Source organism: Macaca thibetana, chromosome 4 (genome assembly GCF_024542745.1).
Source record: "Macaca thibetana thibetana isolate TM-01 chromosome 4, ASM2454274v1, whole genome shotgun sequence".
Lineage (NCBI taxonomy): Eukaryota > Metazoa > Chordata > Mammalia > Primates > Cercopithecidae > Macaca > Macaca thibetana.
Window position 1 is genome coordinate 165,372,734 of NC_065581.1, and position 20,889 is coordinate 165,393,622.

Below are 20,889 nucleotides of genomic sequence, written 5' to 3' on the forward strand. Positions count from 1 at the left end.
TGTGGGTTCTTTTTTCTCTATTCTTTAGGTTCATTGTTATATTTTCTCTTCATTCCTCGTCATTTTTTCTCTGGCGGCACTGTTGTCATTTCTCTGGGTTCACTGTTGCCTTTTTTCTGCGTGCATCTTCATGTTTTCTCTTCATTCACTATCATCTTTTCTCTGAGTTCACTGTTGTATATTTTCTGGGTTCACTATCATGTTTTCTCTCGGTGTACCGTCATCTTTTTTCTGGGTTCACTGTCATCTTTTTCCTGGGTTTACCATCGTCTTTTTGCTACATTCACTGTTACATTTTCTCTACGTTAATCATTGTCTTTTCTCTGGGTTCACTGTCTTGTTTTCTCTGGGTGCACTGTCATCTTTCTCTGCATTTCTCGATTGTATTTTCTCTGTGTTCATTGTTATGCTTTCTCTTGATTCACTGTTGTCTTTTCTTGACTCACTGTCATAATTTCTCTGGTTTCTCTGTCGTGTTTTCTCTGGGTTCATCATCTTTCCTCTGGGTTCACCATTGTCTTTTCTCTAAGTTCACTGTTGTCTTTTTTCTGGGTTCGCTGTTGTATTTTTCTGGGCTCACTGTCTTCTTTTTTCTAAGTTCACTATTGTTTTCTCTTTGGGTGCACTGTCATCTTTTTTCTGGGTGCAGTGTTAACTTTTCTTTGGGATCACTGTTGTCTTTTCTCTGGGTTCACTGTATTTTCTGTGGGTTCACTGTTGTATTTTTTCTGGGTTCACCATTGTCTTTTCTCTCTTTTCACTGTCGTACTTTCTCTGAGTTCATTGTCGTCTTTTCTCTGGGTGTACCGCCATCTTTCTCTGCATTTCTCTGTTGTATTTTTTCTGGGTTCACTGTCGTCTTTTCTCTGAGTTCACTGTCATCTTTCCTCTGGCTTCACTGGCGTCTTTTCTCTGGATTCACTGTCGTGTTTTCTCTGGGTTCACTGTCATCTTTTCTCAGAGTTCACTGTTGTATATTCTCTAGGTGCACAATCGTATTTTTTCTAAGTGCACTGTCGTCTTTTCTTTACATTCACTGTCATCTTTTCTCTAGGTTCACTGTTGTCTTTTCTTGGTGTTCACAGTCATCTTTTCTCTGGGTTCACCATTGTCTTTACTCTGGGTTCACTGTCATCTTTTCTGTCGGTTCACTGTCATCTTTTCTCTGAATGAACTATTATCTTTTCTCTGGGTTAACTGTTGTCTTTTCTCTTGGTGAACCTTTGCGCTTTCTCTTGGTCCACCATCATATTTTCTCTGAGTTCACTGTTGTATCCTCTCTGGGTGTACCATCGTTTTTTTTTCTCTGGGTTCTCTGTTGTCTTTTTCCTGTGTTCACCATCATTTTTCTTCTACGTTCACTGTTGCGTTTTCTCTCAGTTCGGTGTCGTGTTTTTTCTAGGTCCACTGTTATCTTTACTCCTGGTGAACCATCCTCTTTCTCTGTGTTTCTCTATTGTATTTTGTCTGGGTTCACTGTCGTCTTTTCTCTTGTTTCACTGTTGTCTTTTCTCTGGTTTCACTGTTGTCTTTTCTCTGGTTTCAGTGTTGTGCTCTCTCTGGGTTCACCGTCATCTTTTCTCTGGGTTTGCTGTGGGTCTTTTCTGTTAGCTCATCGATGCATTTTTCCGGGATTGTTTTCTGTTCTCTGGGTTAACTGTCGTCTTTCTCTCAGTTCCCTGTTGTCATTTCTTTGGGTGCACCGTCGTCTTTTCACTGGGTTCGCTGTTGTGTTTTCTTTACATTCATTGTTATCTTTTCTCTGCGTGCACTGTCGTCATGTCTCTGGGTTAGTTGTTGTCTTTTCTTTGTGTGCACCTTCATCTTTTCTCTGGGTTCACCTTCGTCTTTTCTCTGGGTTCACTGTCATCTTTTCTCTCGGTTCACTGTCATCTTTTCTCTGATTTCACTGTCGTCTTTTTTTTCTGGGTTCACTGTCATCTTTTCTCTGACTACACTATCATCTTTTCTCTGGGTACACTATTGTCATTTCTCTAGGAGTACTGATGTCTTTTTTCTGGGTTCACTGTCATCTTTTCTCAATTTGCACCATCATATTTTTTCTGGGTGCACTGTCATCTTTTCTTTACGTTCCCTGTCGTCTTTTCTCTAGGTTCACTGTTGTCTTTTTTCTGTGTTCACAGTCGTCTTTACTCTGGTTTCACCATCATCTTTTCTTTGGGTTCACTGTCATCTTTTCGCTAGGTTCATTGTCGTCTTTTCTCTAAGTGCACTATCGTCTTTTCTCTGGATTAACTGTTGTCTCTTTTCTGGGTTCTCTGTTGTCTTTTCTCTGTGTTCACCGTCTTCTTTTCCATGGAATCACCATCATGTTTTATTTGGGTTCGCTGTCATCTTTCCTCTGTCTTCATTGTCATCTCTGGGTGCAATATCAGTTTTTCTCTGGGTGCACTATCATCTGTTCTCTGAGTTCACTGTTGTCTTTTCTCTGTGTTCACAGATGTCTTTGCGCTGGGTTCACTGTCATCTTTTCTTTGGGGTCACTGTCATCTTTTCTCTAGGTTCATTGTCGTCTTTCTTGTGGGTACATTATTATCTTTTCTCTGGGTTCACTGTTGTCTTTTCTCTGGGTTCACCATCATCTTTTCTCTCGGTACACCGTCGTCTTTTTCTGTTGTGCACCATCAGCTTTTCTCTGGCTTCACTGTCGTCTTTTCTCCCGGTGCACTGTCATCTTTTCTGTGTGTTCACTGTCATCTTTACTCTGGGTGTACCATCGTCTTTTCTCTGTGTTCACCATCATCTTTTTTGCCGGGTTCACTTTTGTATTTTCTCTGAATTCACTGTCATCTTTTCTCTTAGTTCATGGTCATCTTTACTCTGGGTGCCGTCGTCTTTTCTCTGGGTTCATTATCATCTTATCTCTTGATTCACTGTCATATTTTTTCTGGGTTCACTGTTGTCTTTTCTCTGTGTGCGCAGGCATCTTTTCACTGGGGTCAGTGTGGTATATTCTCTGGGTTCACTGTTGTCTTTTCTCTGGGTTCACCATCGTCTTTTCTCTGGGTTCACCGTCGTCTTTTCTCTGGGTTCACCGTTGTCTTTTCTATGGGCGCACTGTCATCTTTTCTCTGGGTGCACCATCATCTTTTCTCTTGGTTCACTGTTTTATTTTCCATGGGTTTTAACGCCATCTTTTTTCTGGGTTCACGGTTGTATTTTTTCTGGGTGCACTTTTGTCTTATGTCTGGGTTCATCATCATCTTTTCTCCAGCTTTACTGTTGTGTGTTTTTTTGGTTTCATTGTTGTCTTTTGTCTGGGTTCACAGTTGTATATTTTCTGTGTTCACTGTTTTTTCTCTGAGTTCATTGTTGGTTTTTCTTTGGGTGCACTGTCATCTTTTCTCTGGGTGCACCATCATCTTTTCTGTGGGGTCTCTGTCATTTTTTCTCTGGGTTCACTGTATTTTCTGTGGGTTCACTGTTGTATTTTCTCTGGCTTTAACATGGTCTATTCTCTGGGTTCACTGTCATCTTTTCTCTGGGTTCACTGTCATCTTTTCTCTGAGTTCACTGTTGTATTTTCTCTAGGTGCACTGTCTCATCATTTCTGGGGGCACTGTCATCTTTTCTCTGTGTTCACTGTTGTTTTTTCTCTGGGTTCATTGTCATGTTTTCACTGAGTTCACTGTCGTATTTACTCTGGATTCACCATTGTTGTCTCTGTGGGTTCATCATCGTCTTTTCTCTGGATTCACTTTTATTTTCTCTGGGTTCACTGTCATCTTTTCACTGGGTTCACTGTAGTGTTTTCTCTGGGTTCACTGTTGTTGATTCTCTGGGTTCACTCTCATATTTTTTCTGGATACACCGTCCTGTATTCTCTGGGTTCTGTTTTATCTTTTCTCTCGGTTCACTGTAGATTTTTCTCTGGGTTCACCATTTTTTCTCTGGGTTCTGTTTTATCTTTTCTCTGGGTTCACTGTCATCTTTTCTCTGGGTTCACTGTCATCTTTTCTCAGGGTTTCCTGTTGTCTTTTCTCTGGGTTCAGTGGCATCTTTTCTCTGGGTGCACTAAGGTCTTTTCTCTGGGTACCCTGATGTCTTTTCTCTGGGTTCACTCTTATATTTTCTCTGGATGCACAGTCATCTTTTCTCTGTGTTCACTATCATCTTTTCTCTGGGTCAGTGTCATATTTTCTCTGTGTTCACCATTGTCTTTTCTCTGGGTCACAGTCGTCTTTTCTTTGGGTTCACCTTTGTCGATTCTCTGGGTTCACTGTCATATTTTCTCTGGGTGCACCGTGCTCTAGTCTCTGGATTCATTTTCATTTTTTCTCCGGATTTACTGTAGAATTTTCTCTGGGTTCACTGTCATCTTTTCTCTGGGTTCACCATCGTCTTTGGCTGCACCTTTGTCCTTTCTCTGGGTTCACTGTTGTATTTTCTCTGGGTTTACTGCTGTCTTATCTCTGGATGCACCATCTTCTTTTCTCTGGAATCACTCTTGTCTTTTCTCTGGGATCACTGTTGTATTTCCTCTGGATTCCCGGAGGTCTTTTTTGCTGGTTCACTGTTATCTTTTCTGTGTGTGCACTGTCATGTTTTCTCCGGCTGCACTGTGGTATTTTTCCCAGGTTCCCTGTCACCTTTTCTCTGAGTTTTCTATTGTATTTTGTCTAGGTTCACTGTCATCTATTCACCGAGTTCACTGTCATCTGTTTCCTTGGTTCACCATCATCTTTTCTCTGGGTTCCCTGTCATCTTTCCTCTGGGTTGACAGTCGTCTTTCGTCTGGGTGCACTGTCATCTCTTTTCTGGGTTTATCATCGTCTTTTTTCTGGGTTCACTGTTATATTTTCTTTGGGTTTAACCTCCTCTTTTCTCTGGATTCACTTTGCATTTTCTCTGGGTTCACTGTCATCTGTTTTCTGGGTGGATGATCATCTTTGGTCTCGGTGCACTATCATCTCTTCTCTGGCTTCATCGTCGTTTTTTCTCTGAGTTTACCGTCCTCTTTCCTCAGGGTTTACTGTCATCTTTTCTCTGGGTAGACCGTCGTCTTTTGTCTGGGTGCACTGTCATTTCTTCTCTGGGTTCAATGTCATCTCTTCTCTGGATTCACTGTAGTATTTTCTCTGGGTTCACCGTTGTCGATTCTCAGGGTTCACTGTCATATTTTCTCTGGGTGTACCATCTTCTATTTTCAGGGTTCAGTTTTATCTTTTCTCTGGCTTCACTGTAGAATTTTCTCTTAGTTCACCTTCATCTTTTCTCTGGGTTCACCATCGTCTTTTCTCTGGGTTCACCATCATCTTTTCTCTGCATTCACTGTTGTCTTTTCTGTGGGTGCACTATGCTCTTTTCTCTGGGTACACTGACGTCTTCTCTCTGTGTTCTCTGTTGCCCTTTCTCTGGATTCGCTGTTGTGTTTTCTCTGGGTGCACCGTCGTTTTTTTTCTGTGTTCACTGTCATCTTTTCTCTGGGTCACCATCGTATTTTCTCTGGGTTCACCATTGTCTTTCCTCTGGGTTCACCATCATCTTTTCTCTGGGTTCACTGTCATCTTTTCTCTGGGTTCACTGTCGAATTTTCTCTGGGTGCACTGTCATCTTTTCTCTGGGTTCACCATTGTCTTTTCTTTGGGTTCACTGTTGTCAATTCTATGGGTTCACTTTTATATTTTCTCTAAATGCACCATCCTCTATTCTCTGGGTTCACTTTCATATATTCTCTGGGTTCACCTTAGTATTTTCTCTGAGTTCACCACCATCTTTTCTCTGGGTGCAGTATCATCTTTTCTTTGGGTTCAACGTTGTCTTTTCTGGGTTCACTGGTGTCCTTTCTCTGGGTGCACTGTCATCTTTTCTTGAGGTTCATCGTCATCTTTTCTCTGTGTTTGCTGTCTTTTTTCTGGGTTCACTGTCATCTTTTCTCTGGGTGCACTGTCATCTTTTCTCTGGGTGCAGAGTCTTCTTTTCTATAGATTCACTGTCATATTTTCTCTGGGTTCACCATTGTTTTTTCTATGGCTTCTTCTGTTGTATTTTCTCTGGGTGCATGGTCGTCTTTTCTCTGGGTTCACTGTCATCTTTTTTCTGGCTTATTCTCGAATTTTCTCTGGATGCCCTGTTGTCTTTTCTCTGGGTTCACTGTCGTCTTTTCTCTGGGATCACTGTCTTCTTTTCACCGTCATTTTTTTCCGTGGGTTCACTGTTGTCTTTTCTCTAAGTTCACTGTTCTCTGGCTTCACTGTTGTCTTTTCTGTGGGTGCACTTTCTTCTTTTCTGTGAGTTCGCCATGGTCTCTTCTTTGAGTGCACAGTCATCTTCTCTCTGGGTTCACTGTCATATTTTTCTGGGTTTACTTTTATATTTTCCCTGGGTTCATCATTGTATTGTTTTGGGTTCACTGACGTCTTTCCTCAGGGTTCACTGTCATCTTATTTCTGGCTTCACTCTCATCTTTTCTCTGGGTTCTCTGTCGTATTTTCTCCGGGTTCATCGTATTTTCTCTGCGTTCATCATCGTGTTTTTATGGGCTCACTGTTGTATTTTCTCTGGGTTCACTGTCATTTTTTCTCTGGGTTCACTGTTATCTTTTCTCTAGTTTGATCATTGTCTTTTCTCTGCGCACATTGTTCTCTTCTCTGGGTTCACTCTTGTCTTTTCTCTAGGTTCACTATTTCTCTGGATTCTCTATCTTTTTTCTTCTTTCCCTGTCATATTTTCTCTGGGTTCATTGTCATCTTTTCTCTGGGTTCACTATCATCTTTTCTCTGGGTTCATTTTCATCTTTTCTCTGGGTTCACTGTCATGTTTTCTCTGGTTTCACCATCGTCTTTTCTCTGGGTTCCCTGTTGTCTTTTCTTTGGGTGCACTGTCATCTTTTTTCTTGATTCCGTGTTGTATTTTCTCTGGGTTCACTGTCATCTTTTCTCTGGGTTCAACATCATCTTTTCTGTGGGTTCACTGTAGTCTTTTCTCTGATTTCACTATCTTTTCTCTGGGTGCACTGTCATCTTTTCTCTGGGTTCACTGTTGTATTTTCTCTAGGTTCACTGTCACCTTTTCTCTGGGTTCACTTATGTATTTCTTCTGGTTACACTATCATCTTTCCTCTGGGTTTACTGTCGTCCTTTCTTTGGGTCCACTGTCATCTTTTCTCTGGTTTCTCCATCATCCCTTCTCTGGGTTCACTACCTTATTTTCTCTTGGTTCAGCATCATCTTTTCTCTGAGTGCATTGTCATCTTTCTCTGCATTTCTCTGTTATATTTTTTTCTGGGTTCTCCATCATCTTTTCTCTGGGTCCAATGTTGTCTTTTCTCTGGGTTCACTGTCATCTTTATTCTTTGTTCACTGTCATATTATCTCTGGGTGCACTGTCATCTTTTCTCTGGCTTCTCTGTTATCTTTTCTCTGGTTTCACTGTTGTATTTTTTCTGCATTCACCATCATCTTTTCTGTGCGTGCACTGTTGTACTTTCTCTGGGGTCACTGTCATCTTTTCTCTGGGGTCACTGTCGTGCTTTCTTTGGGTTCACTTGCATCTTTTCTCTTACTTAACTGTCATTATTTCTCTTGGTTCATTGTCATATTTTCTCTGGGTTCACTGCCATCTTTTCTGTGGGTGCATCATCATCTTTTCTCTGAATTCTCTGTCATATTTACTCTGGGTTCACTGTTTTATTTTCTGTGGGTTAACCGTCATCTCTTCTGTGGGTTCACTGTGGTCTTTCTTTGGGTGCCCTCTCCTCTTTTCTCTGGATTCACTGTCATCTTTTCTCTGGATTCACTGTTGTCTTTTCTCTGAGTGCACCATCGTCTTTTCTCTGGGTGCAGTGTCATTTTTTCTTTGGGTACACTGTCGTCTTTTCTCTGGGTAAACTGTCTTGTTTTCTCTGGGTTCACAGTCGTCATTTCTCTGGGGTCAGCATCGTCTTTTCTCTGGGGTCACTGTTTTTTTTTTCTTTTGGTTCACAGTTGTCTTCTCCTCGGTTTCATCGTCATCTTTTCTCTAGATTCACTCTCATCTTTTCCTTGGCTGCATCGTCATGTTTTCTTTGGGTGCACCATCATCTTTTCTTTGGGTGCACCGTCATCTTTTCTTTGGGTGCATCGTCAAGTTTTCTCTGTGTTCACTGTCATCGTCTTTCTGGGTCACTCTCAAATTTTCTCTGGGTTCATCGTCTTTTTTTCTCTCGTTTCACCACTGTTTTTTCTCTGGGTTCAGTGTCGTCTTTTCTCTGGGTTCCCCATTGTCTTTTCTCTGGGTTGACTGTCGTCTTTCCTCTGGGTTCCCTGTTGTCTTTTCTCTGGGTTCACCATTGTCTTTTCTCTGGGTTGACTGTCGTCTTTCCTCTGGGTTCCCTGTTGTCTTTTCTCTGGGTTCACCATTGTCTTTTCTCTGGGTTCACCGTCATCTTTTCTTTGGGTGCACTATCATCTTTCTTCTGATTTCACCATCATTTTTCCCCTGTATTTACTGTCTTTTTTTCACTGATTCACTGTCGTCTTTTCTTTAAGTTCACTAGTCTCTGACTTTGCTGTTGTCTTTACTCTGGGTGCACTTTCTTCTTTTCTGGGAGTTCACCATCATCTTTTCTTTGGATGTCTTTTCTCTGGGTTCACTGTTGTATTTTTCTTGGTTTACTTTCATATTTTCCCTGGGTTCATTGTTGTATTTTTTGGGCGTTTAGTGTCATCTTTTCTCAGGGTTCACCATTGTCTTGTCTTTGGGTGCTCCATCGTCTTTTCTCTGGGTTCACTCTCATCTTTTCTCTCGGTTCACTGCAGTATTTTCCTGGGTTCGTTATAGTATTTTGTCTGTGTTCACTCTCATCTTTTTTTCTTGGTTCACTATTGTATTTTCTCTGGGTTCTCTGTAATATTTTCTCTGGATTCTTTGTTGTATTTTCTCTGGTTTTACCCTCATCTATTCTCTGGGTTCTCCATTGTCTTTTCTGTAAGTTCATTGTTGTCTTTTCTCTGTGTTCACTGTCATTTTTTTCTTTCTTCATCATTGTCTTTTCTCTGTGTTCATTGTGTCTTTTCTCTGGGTTATTGCTGTCTTTTCTCTGGGTGCACTGTCCTCTTTTCTCTGGGTGCACCATTGTCTTTTCTCTGAATTCAGTGTCATATTTCCTCTGTATTCTCTGTTTTATTTTCTCTGGGTTCACCGTAGTCTTTTCTCTGTGATCACTGTCATCTTTTCTCTGGGTTATTGTTGTCTTTTCTCTGGATTCACTGTCATCTTTTCTCTGGGTGCACCATCATCTTTTCCCTGAGTTCACTGTTGTATTTTCTTTGGGTGCACCATCATTTTCTTTCTGGGTTTACTGTCATTCTTTCTCTTGTTTCACTGTCATCTTTCCTCTGGGTTCACCATCGTATTTTCTCTGGGTTCTCTGTCATCTTTTTTGGGGGGTTCACTGTCAATTTTAGTTTCACTGTCGTCTTTTCTCTGGGTGCCCTGTCATCTTTTCTCTAGGTTCACTCTTGTATTTTCTCTGGGTTCACTGTTGTATTTCCTCTGGGTGCACCTTCATCTTTTCTTTAGTTTCATCGTCATCTTTTCTCTGGTTTCTCCACTGTCCCTTCTCAGGGTTCGTGGTCTTATATTCTCGGGGTTCACCGTCATGATTTCTCTGAGTGCACTGTCATCTTTCTCTGCGTTTCTCTGTTGTATTTTTTCTGGGTTTACTGTCGTCATTTGTCTGGGTGCACCATCCTCTTTTCTCTGAGTTTACCATCATCTGTTTTCTGGGGTCACTGTTTTACTTTCTCTGGATTCACTGTTGTCTTTTCTATGTGGTCACTGTCATGTTTTCTTGTAATTCACTGTCGTCCTTTCTCTGGGTTCACCGTCTTTTCTCTGGTTTAACTGTCATCATTTTTCTGGGTGCACTGCCTTCTTTTCCCCAGATGTACCGTCGTCTTTTCTCTGAGTTAACTGTCATCTTTTCTCTGCGGTCACCTTTTTCTTTTCTGTTGGTTCACTGTTGTATATTCTCTGGGTTCACTGTCATTTTTTCTCTAGGTTCACGGTCATCTTTTCTCTGGAGTCACTGCCATCTTTTCTCTGGCATCACTGTTGTCTTTTCTCTTGGTTCACTGTCATCTTTCTCTGCATTTCTCTGTTGTTTTCTGGGGTGGGGGTGGGGGAGTCACTATTGTCTTTTCTCTGAGTTAACCATCATCTTTTCTCTGGTTTCACCATTGTCTTTTCTCTGTGTGCATTGTCCTCTTTTCTTAGAGTTCACTCTTGTCTTTTCTCTGGGTTCACTATTTCTGTGGGTTCACTATCTTTTCTTTTCTTTCCATGTCATGTTCTTTCTTGGTTCACTGTCATCTTTTCTCTGGTTTCACCATCACCTTTTCTCTGGGTGCCCCATCGTCTTTTCTTTGGGTTCACTGTCGTATTTTCTCTAGGTTCACTGTCATCTTTTCTCTGGGTACACCATCGTCTTTTCTCTGAGTTCATCGTATTCTTTTCTCTGATTTAATTGTCATCTTTTCCTGGTTTCACCATCATCTTTTCTCTGGCCACCCTATCATCTTTTCTCTAAGTTCACTCTTGTACTTTCTCTGGGTTCACTGTTGTATTTCCTTTGAGTGCACCCTCATCTTTTGTTTTGGTTCACTGTCATCTTTTTTCTGGTTTCTCCATCATCCCTTCTCAGGGTTCATGGTCTTATATTCTCAGGGTTCACCGTCATCTTTTCTCTGAGTGCACTCTCATCTTTCTCTGCATTTCTCTATTGTGTTTTTTTCTTGGTTTATTGTCATCATTTCTCTGGGTGCACCATCCTCTTTTCTTTGGGTTCTCTATCGTCTTTTTTCTAGGGTCACTGTTTTATTTTCTCTGGATTCACTGTTTTTCTCTGTGCTCACTGTCATGTTTTCTTGTAATTCACTGTCGTCTTTTCTTTGGGTTCACTGTCATCTTTTCTCTGGTTTCACCATCGTATTTTCTCTGGGTTCACTGCCGTCTTTTTCTTGCGTTAACTGTCGTTTTTTCTTTGGGTTCATCGTCATCTTTTCTCTGGATTCACAGTCGTCTTTTCTCTGATGCACTGTCTTTTTTTTCCTGAGTTCACTGTCATCTTTTCTCTTTGTTAATTGTTTTTGTTGTTGTTGCTGTTGCTGTTGTTTCTGGATTCACTGTCATCTCTTCTTTGGGTGCACCATTGTATTTTCTCTGAATTCAATGTCATATTTTCTCTGGCTTCTCTGTTTTATTTTCTCTGAGTTCACCATCATGTTTTCTCTGTGATTACTGTTGTCTTTTTCTGGGTGCAATGTCATCTTTTCTCTGGGTTCACTGTTGTCTTTTCTCTGGTTTCACTAGTCATATTTTCTCTGGGTGCACCATCGTCTTTTCTCTGGGTTCACTGATGTCTTTTCTTTGGGTGTACCATTGTCTTCTCTCTGGGTAAACTGTCATCTTTTTTCTGGGTTCACTGTTGTCATTTTTCTTGGTTCACTATCGTCTTTTCTCTGAGTTCACTGTTGTATTTTCTTTGGGTGTACCATCATCTTTTCTCTTGGTTCACTGTCATCCTTTCTCTTGTTTCACTGTCATCTTTTGTCTAGGTTCACTGTTGCATTTTCTCTGTGTTCCCTGTTGTCTTTTGTGGGGATTCACTGTCAATTATAGTTTCACTGTTGTGTTTTCTCTGGCTTCATCGTCATCTTTTCTCTGGATTCACTGTCGTCTTTTCTCTGCGTGCATCATCATCTTTTCTCTGGGTTCACTGTCGTCTTTTCTCTTTGTTCACTTTTTTTTTTCTGGATTCACTCTCATCTTTTCTCTGGGTGCATCATTGTCTTTGCTCTGAATTCACTGTCATATTTACTCTTGGTTCACTGTTTTATTTTTTCTGGGTTCACTGTTGTCTTTTCTCTGCATTCAGTGTCGTCTGTTTCTGGGTGCACTGTCATCTTTTCTCTGGGTTCCCTGTTGTCTTTTCTCTGTGTGCAGTGTCGTCTTTTCACTGGGTGCATCATAGTCTTTTCTCTATTTCTTTGGGTGCACCATTGTCTTTTCTCTGGGCAAACTGTCATCTTTTCTCTGGGTTCACTATCGTCATTTCGGTGGGTTCGCTATCGTTTTTTCTCTTGGTGCACTGTGGTCTTTTCTCTGAGTGCACCGTTGCCTTTTCTCTGGGTTCACTGTCGTCATTTCTCTGGGCTCATTGTCATCATATCTCTGGGTTCACCATCGTCTTTTCTCTGGGTTCACTGTTGTATTTTCTCTTTGTGTACCCTCATCTTTTTCTGGGTTCACTGTTGTTTTTTCTCTCTGTTCACCATTGTCTTTTCTCTGGATTCACTGTTGTCTTTTTTCTTGTTTAACTGTCATCTTTTTTCTGAGTGCATTACCTTCTTTTCTCTGGATGCACCGTCGTCTTTTCTCTGAATTCACTGTCATATTTTCTCTGCATTCACCATCGTCTTTTCTTTTGGTTCACTGTCATATTTTCTCTGGGTTCACTGTCATCTTTTCCCTGGGTTCACTGCTGTCTTTTCTCTGGCATCACTGCCATCTTTTTTCTCGGTTCACCATCATCTTTCTCTGCATTTCTCTGTTATTTTTTCAGGGGTTTCACTGTCATCTTTTTTCTGGGCTAACCATTATCTTTCCTCTGGTTTTACCATTCTCTTTTCTCTGGGTACATTGTCCTTTTTTCTTAGGGTTCACTCTTGTCTTTCTCTGGTTTCACTATTTCTGTGGGTTCACTATCTTTTCTTTTGTTTGCATGTCATATTCTTTCTTGATTCACTGTTGTGTTTTCTCTGGTTGCCCTGTCATCTTTTCTTTGGATTCACTGTCCTATTGTCTCTGGATTCGCTGTCGTGTTTTCTCTGTGTACACCATCATCTTTTATCTGGTTTCACTGTCGTCTTTTTCTGGTTTCACCATCGTGGTTTTTTGGGTGCCTTGTCATCTTTTCTCTAGGTTCACTATTGTATTTTCTCTGCGTTCACTGTCGCCTTTTCTCTGGGTTCACTGTTGTATTTCCTCTGGTGCACCGTTGTCTTTTCCTTGAGTTTGCTGTAATCTTTTCTCTGGTTTCTCCATCATCCCTTCTCAGGGTTCATTGTTTTATATACTTCTCTGGGTTCACCATCATCTTTACTCTGAGTGCACTGTTACCTTTCTCTGCATTTCTTTGTTGTATTTTTTTTTGGGTTTACCATCTTCATTTCCCTGGGTGCACCATCCTCTTCTCTCTGGGTTTTCTGTCGTCTTTTTCCTGGGGTCACTGTTTTTTTTTCCCACCCCCCCTCCCCCCCGCTCTGGAGTCACTGTTGTCTTTTCTACGTGTTCACTCTCATCTTTTCTTGTAATTCACTGTTGTCTTTTCTGTGAGTTCATTGTTGTCTTTTCTCTGATTGCAGCATTGTCTTTTATCAGTGTTTACTGTCACCTTTTCTCTTTGTTCACTGTTGTATTATCTTTGGTTGCACATCATCTTTTCTCTGGTTTCTCAGTTACCTTTTCTCTGGTTTCACTGCTATATTTTTTGGGGGTTCACCATCATCTTTTCTCTGTATGCACTGACATCTTTTCTCTGGGATCACTGTTGCTATTTCTCTGGGTTCATTGTCATCTTTTTTCTGGGTGCACTATGGTCTTTTCACTGTGTTCACCATCATCTTTTCTTTGGACTCACCATCATCTTTTCTCTTTTTTTACTGTCATATGTTCTCTGGAGTCACTGTCACCTTTTTTGGGGGTTCACTGTCATCTTTCCTTTAGTTTTACTGTCATCTTTTCTCTGGGTTAATTGTCATCTTTTCTCTGAGTTCATTGTCACCTTTTCTCTGGATTCACTGTCATCTTTTCTCTGGGTGCATCATTGTCTTTTCTCTGGGTTCTCTCTCATTTTTCTCTTGGTTCACTGTTTTTTTTTTTTTCTTTTTTCTGCATTCACTCTCATTTGTCTCTGTGTGCACCATTGTCTTTGCTCTGAATTCACTGTCATATTTTCTCTGGGTTCACTGTTTTATTTTCTCTGAGTTCATCGTCATTTTTTCTCTGTATTCACAGTAATCCTTTTCTGGGTGTACTGTCATCTTTTCTGTGGGTTCACTGTTGTCTTTTCTCTGGCTGCACTTTCATGTTCTCTGTGGGTGCACCATCGTCTTATCTCTATGTCCACTGTTGTCTTTTTTTGGGGTGCACCTTTGTCTTTTCTCTGCATAACTGTCACCTTTTTTCTGGGTTCACCATTGTCATTTCTCTGGGTTCACTATCTTTTCTCTGAGTTCACTGTTGTATTTTCTTTAGGTGCACCATCATTTTTTCTCTGGGTTCACTGTCATCTTTTCTCTTGTTTCAATGTCATATTTTCTCTGGGTTCACCATCATATTATCTCTAGGTTTACTGTCGTCTTTTTTTTTTTATTTGTGGTTCACCATCATCTTTTCTTTTGTTTCACTGTCGTCTTTCCTCTGGGTTCGTGGGTTCATCATCACCTTTTCTCTGGAATCACTGTGGTCTTTTCTCTGGGTGCACTGTCATCTTTTCTCTGGGTTCACTATTTTTTTTTGGATTCACTGTCATCTTTTCTAGGGTGCATCATCATCTTTTCTCTGAATTCAATGTTGTCTTCTCTCTGGGTTCACTGCCATCTTTTGTCTTTGTTCACTTTTTTTTTTTTTCCTGGATTCACTGTCATCTTTTCTCTGGGTGTACCATTGTCTTTTCTCTGAATTCACTGTCATATTTCCTCTGGGTTCACTGTTTTATATTCTCTGGGTTCCCTATCATCTTTCCTCTGGGTTCACCATCGTCTTTTCACTGAATTCAATGTTGTCTTATCTCTGGGTTCACTGTTGTCTTTCCTCTTTGTTCAGTGTTTTCTTTTTTCTTTTCTTTTTTTTTTTTTTCTGGATTCGCTGTCATCTTTTCTCTGTGTGCACCATCATCTTTTCTCTGAATTCCATGTCATAGTTTCTCTGGGTTCACTGTTTTATTTTCTCTGGGTTCACTGTTGTCTTTTCTCTGGGGGCCCTGTCATCTTTTCTCAGGGTGCACCATCATCTTTTCTCTATTTCTTTGGGTGCACCATTGTCTTTTCTTTGGGTAAACTGTCATCTTTTCTGTGGGTCACTGTTGTCATTTCACTGGGTTCACTATCATGTTTTCTCTTGGTGCACTGTGGTCTTTTCTCTGAGTGCACCATTGTCTTTTCTCTGGGTTCAATGTCATCATTTCTCTGGGTTCACCATTGTCTTTTCTCTAGGTTCACTGTTTTATTTTCTCTTCATGTACCATCATCTTTTCTCTGGGTTCACTGTCATTTTTTCTCTGTTCACCATCGTCTTGTCTCTGGGTTCACCGTCATCTTTTCTCTGGTTTAACTGTCATCTTTTTTCTGGGTACACTACCTTCTTTTCTCTGGATTCACCATCATCTTTTCTGTGAGTTCACTGTCATCTTTTCTCTGTGTTCACCATCGTCTTTTCTTTTGGTTCACTGTCATATTTTCTCTGGGTTCACTGTTGTTTTTTCTTTGGGTTCACTGTCATCTTTTCTCTGGGTTCACTGCCATCTTTTCTCTGGCATCACTCTCATCTTTTCTGTCCATTCACCATCATCTTTCTCTGCGATTCTCTGGCTTTTGCGGGGGTTTCACTGTCTTTTCTCTGGCTTAACAGTCATCTTTTCTCTGGTTTCACCATTGTCTTTTCTCTGTGTGCATTGTCCTCTTAGGGTTCACTCTTCTCTTTTCTCTGGGTTCACTATTTCTGTGGGTTCACTATCTTTTCTTTTCTTTCCATGTCATATTCTTTCTTTGTTCACTATTGTCTTTTCTCTGGTTTCACCATCGTCTTTTCTCTGGGCGTCCTGTTGTCTTTTCTGTGGGTTCGCTGTCATATTTTCTCTGGTTTCACTGTCATCTTTTTCTGGTTTCACCATCATCTTTTCTCTGGGTGCCCTGTCATCTTTGCTCTAGGTTCATTCTTGTATTTTCTGTGGGTTCACTGTCATCTTTTCTCTGGGTTCACTGCCGTCTTTTCTCTCATTTCACCGTCCTGTTTCTCTGCATTTCTCTGTTGTTTTCTAGGGGGATTCACTATCATCTTTTCTCTGGGCTAACCGTCATCTTTTCTCTGGTTTCACCCTTGTCTTTTCTCTGGGTGCATTGTCCTCTTTTCTAGGGGTTCACTCTTGTCTTTTCTCTGGGTTCACTATTTCTGTGGGTTCACTATTTTTTCTTTTGTTTCCATGTCATATTCTTTCTTAGTTCACTGTCATCTTTTCTCTGGTTTCACCGTTGTCTTTTCTCTGGGTGCTCTGTCATCTTTTCTTTGGGTTCACTGTCATATTTTCTCTGGGTTTACTGTCGTCTTTTCTCTGGGTACACTATCATCTTTTATCTGGGTTCATTGTGGTATTTTCTCTGATTTCACTATCGCCTTTTTCTGGTTTCACCATCATCTTCTCTCTGGGTGCCCTGTCATCTTTTCTCTAGTTTCACTGTTGTATTTTCTCTGGGTTCACTGTTGTATTTCCTCTGGGTGCACCGTCATCTTTTCTTTGGGTTCACTGTCATCTATTCTCTGGTTTCTCCATCATCCCTTCTCAGGGTTCACAGTCTTATATTCTCGGGGTTCACCGTCATCTTTTCTCTGAGTGTGCTGTCATCTTCCTCTGATTTCTATGTTGTATTTTTTCTTGGTTTCCTGTCATCATTTCTCTGTGTGCACCACCTTCTTTTCTCTGGTTTCCCTGTCATCTTTTTTCTGGGGTCACTGTTTTATTTTCTCTGGATTCACTGTTGTCTTTTCTACGTGTTCACTGTCATCTTTTCTTGTAATTCACTGTCGTCTTTTCTCTGGGTTCACCGTCATCTTTTCTCTGGTTGCACTGTTGTCTTTTCTCTGGGTTCACCGTCGTATTTTCTCTGGGTTCACTGTCATCTTTCTCTTGGGTTTACTGTCATCTTTTTTTTTGTTTCACTGTCGTCCTTTGTCTTTTCTCTGGTTTCATCGTCATCTTTTCTTTGGTTTCACTGTCATCTTTTCTCTGGATGCACCATCATCTTTCCTCTGGGTTCACTGTCATCTTTTCTCTTTGTTCACTGTTTTTGTTTTGTTTTGTTTCTGGATTCACTGTTGTCTTTTCTTTGGGTGCATCATCTTTTCTCTGAATTCAGTGTCATATTTTCTTTGGGTTCTCTGTTTTATTTTCTCTGGGTTCACTTCACCATCATCTTTTCTCTGTGATCACTGCCATCTTTTTCTAGCTGCACCGCCATCTTTCCTCTGGGTTCACTGTTGTCTTTTCTCTGGGTGCACTGTCGTATTTTCTCTGGGTGCACCATCGTCTTTCCTCTGGTTTCACTGTTGTCTTTTTTTTGGATGCACCATTGTCTTTTCTCTGGGTATACCGTCATCTTTTTGCTGGGTTCACTGTTGTCATTTCTCTGAGTTCGCTGTTGTCTTTTCTCTGGGTTCACTGTTTTACTTTCTTTGGGTGCACCATCATCTTTTCTCTTGGTTCACTGTCATCTTTTCTCTTGTTTTGCTGTCATCTTTTCTCTGTGTTCCCTGTCATATTTTCTCTTGGTTCACTGTTGTCTTTTTTGGGGGTTCACTGCCATCTTTAGTTTCACTGTCGTCTTTTCTCCAGGTTCATCTTCATCTTTTCTCTGGATTCACTGCATCTTTTCTCTGGTTTCTCCATTGTCTTTTCTCAGGGTTCACGGTCTTATATTCTCTGGGTTCACTGTCATCATTACTCTGAGTGCGCTGTCATATTCCTCTGCATTTCTCTGTTGTATTTTTTCTTGGTTTCCTGTCATCATTTCTCTGAGTGCACCGTCCTCTTTTCTCTGGGTTGTCTGTCATCTTTTTTCTGGGGTCACTGTTTTATTTTCTCTGGATTCACTGTTGTCTTTTCTAAGTGTTCACTGTCATCTTTTCTTGTATTTCACTGTTGTCTTTTCTCTGGGTTCACCATCGTCTTTTCTTTGGTTGCACCGTCTTCTTTTCTCTGGGTTCACTGTTGTCTTTTCTCTGGGTTCACCATTGTATTTTCTCTGGGTTCACTGTCATCTTTTTCTTGGGTTTACTGTCATTTTTTCTTTAGTTTCAGTGTCGTCTTTTCTCTGAGTTCCTCGTCACCTTTTCTCTGGTTTCACTATCGTCTTTGTCTGGGTGCACCATCATCTTTTCTCTGGGTATACTGTCATCTTTTCTCTTTGTTCACTTTTTTTTTTTTTTCTGGATTCACTATCGTCTTTTTTTGGGTGCACCATCTTGTATCTGGATTCACTGTTGTCTTTTCTCTGGGTGCACTGTCATCTTTTCTCTGGGTGCACCATCATCGTTTCTCTGGGTTCACTGTTGTCTTTTTTTGGGTGTACCATTGTCTCTTCTCTGGGTAACTGTCATCTTTTCCCTGGGTTCACTGTCATCATTTCTCTGGGTTCACTATCATCTTTTGTCTGGGTTCACTGTTGTATTTTATTTGCTTCCACCATCGTTTTTTCTCTGGGTTCATTGTCATCTTTTCTCTTATTTCACTGTCATATTTTCTCTGGGTTCACCATCATATTTTCTCTTGGTTCACTGTCATCTTTTTTGGGAGATCACTGACATCTTTTCTTTTGTTTCACTGTTGTCTTTTCTCTGGATTCATGGTCATCTTTTCTCTGGATTCACTGTGGTCTTTTCTCTGTGTGCACCATCCTCTTTTTTCTGGGTTCACTGTTGTCTTTTCTCTTTGTTCACTGTTTTTTTTTTTTTTTTTTTTTTTTTTTTTCTGGATTCACAGTCGTTTTTGTTTTTGCATGCACCGTCATCTTTTCTCTGGATTCACTGCTGTCTTTTCTCAGGGTGCACTGTCATCTTTTCTCTGGGTGCACCATGGTCTTTTTTCTGGGTTCACTTTTGTCTTTTCTTTGGGCCATTGTCTTTTCTCTGGGTAAACTGTCATCTTTTCTCTGGATTCACTGTTGTCATTTCTGTGGGTTCGGTATCATCTTTTCTCTGGGTGCACCATCATCCTTGCTCTAAATTCACTATCATGTTTACTCTGGGTTTACTGCTTTATTTTCTCTGGGTTCACCATCGTTTTTTTCTCTGTGTTTACTGTCGTGTTTTTCTCGGTGCACCGTCATCTTTTCTATGGGTTCACTGTTGTCTCTTCCCTGGGTGCACTCTCATCTTTTCCTGGGTGCACCGTCGTCTTTTCTCTGGGTTCACTGTTTTTTTTGGGGGGGGGTGCACCATTGTATTTTCTCTGGGTAATTGTCATCCTTTCTCTGGGTTCACTGTTGTCATTTCTCTGGGCTCACCATCATCTTTTCTCTGGTTCACTGTTGTATTTTCTCTTCATGTACCATCATCTTTTCTCTGGGTTCACTGTCGTTTTTCCCTCTGGGTTCACTGTCATCTTTTCTGTGGCATCACTGTCGTCTTTTCTCTCGATTCACCATCATCTTTCTCGGCATTTGTCTTTTGCTTTTTTAGGGTGTTCGCTATCATCTTTTTCTAGGTTAACCATCATCTTTTCTCTGGTTTCACCATTGTCTTTTTATCTGGGTGCATTGTCCTCTTTTCTCAGGGTTCATTCTTGTCTTTTCTCTGGGTTCACTGTTTCTCTGGGTTCACTGTCTTTTCTTTTGTTTGCATGTTATATTCTTTCTTGGTTCACTGTGGTCTTTTCTCTGGTTTCACCATCATCTTTTCTCTGGATTCCCTGTCATCTTTTCTTTCGGTTCACTGTCATCTCTTCTCTTGGTTCAGTGTTGTGTATTCTTGGGTTCACTGTCGTCTTTTCTCTGGGTACACCATCGTCTTTTCTCTGGGTTCATTGTAGTCTTTTCTGTGGTTTCACTGTCATCTTTTTCTGGTTTCACTATCATCTTTTCTCTGGATGCCATGTCAACTTTTCTCTAGGTTCACCCTTGTATTTTCTCTGGGTTCACTGTCGCCTTTTCTCTGGGTTCACTGTCGCCTCTTCTCTGGGTTCACTGTTGTATTATCTCCAGGTGCACCATCATCTTTTCACTGGGTTCTCTATTATCTTTTCTCTGGTTTCAATGTCCTATTTTTGGGAGTTTCATCATCGTCTTTCCTCTGCGTGCACTGTAATCTTTTCTCTAGGTGCATCGTCATCTTTTCTCTAGATTTACTGTGATCTTTTCTCTGGGTGCACCATCGTCTTTTCTCTGGGTTCATTGTCATCTTTTCTCTTTGTTCACTGCTTTTGTTTTTGTTTTTTTCTGGATTCCTTGTCATCTTTTCTCTGGGTGCACCATCGTCTTTTCTCTGGGTGCACCATTGTCTTTTCTCTTTGTTCACTTTGTTTTTTTTTTTTCTTTCTGGATTCACTGTCTTCTTTTTTTGGGTGCACCATCATCTTTTATCTGGATTCACTGTTGTCTTTTCTCTGGGTACACTGTCATCTTTTCTCTGGGTGCACCATTGTCTTTTCTCTGGGTTCACTGTTGTCTTTTTTTGGGTACACCATTGTCTTTTCTCTGGGTAACTGTCATTTTTTCCCTGGGTTCACTGTCGTCATTTCTCTGGATTCACCATTGTCTTTTCTCTGGGTTCACTGTTGTATTTTCTATGGTTGCACCATCATTTTTTGTCTGTGTTCCGTGTTATATTTTCTCTTGTTTCACTGTCGTATTTTCTCTGGATTCACCGTTGTATTGTCTCTGGGTTCACTGTCATCTTTTTTGGGGGTTCACTGTCATCTTTTCTTTTGTTTGACTGTCATCTTTTCTCTGGTTTCATCATCATCTTTTCTCTAGATTCACTGTCGTCATTTCTCTGGGTTCACCATTGTCTTTTCTCTTGTTTCACTGTTGTATTTTCTATGGTTGCACCATCATTTTTTGTCTGTGTTCCGTGTTATATTTTCTCTTGTTTCACTGTCGTATTTTCTCTGGATTC

At 40.7% G+C, this 20,889-nt stretch overlaps 1 long non-coding RNA gene across 9 annotated transcripts in view; it reads right to left on the minus strand.

Annotated features, from left to right (window-relative positions):
* The window catches only part of LOC126952455 (uncharacterized), a 56,344-nt gene that overhangs the window by 27,809 nt on the left and 7,646 nt on the right, over nucleotides 1-20,889 (minus strand). For 4 of the 9 annotated variants that reach the window (XR_007724889.1, XR_007724890.1, XR_007724888.1 and 1 more), the window contains 2 exons: nucleotides 17,721-20,545; nucleotides 1,222-16,905 (listed from right to left, as the gene is read on the minus strand). This is a non-coding gene — a long non-coding RNA (uncharacterized LOC126952455). Of the gene's footprint in view, nucleotides 1-1,221; nucleotides 16,906-17,720; nucleotides 20,546-20,638; nucleotides 20,877-20,889 lie in introns of those variants that run through there. The other 5 variants (XR_007724886.1, XR_007724887.1, XR_007724893.1 and 2 more) reach the window with 5 other exon arrangements.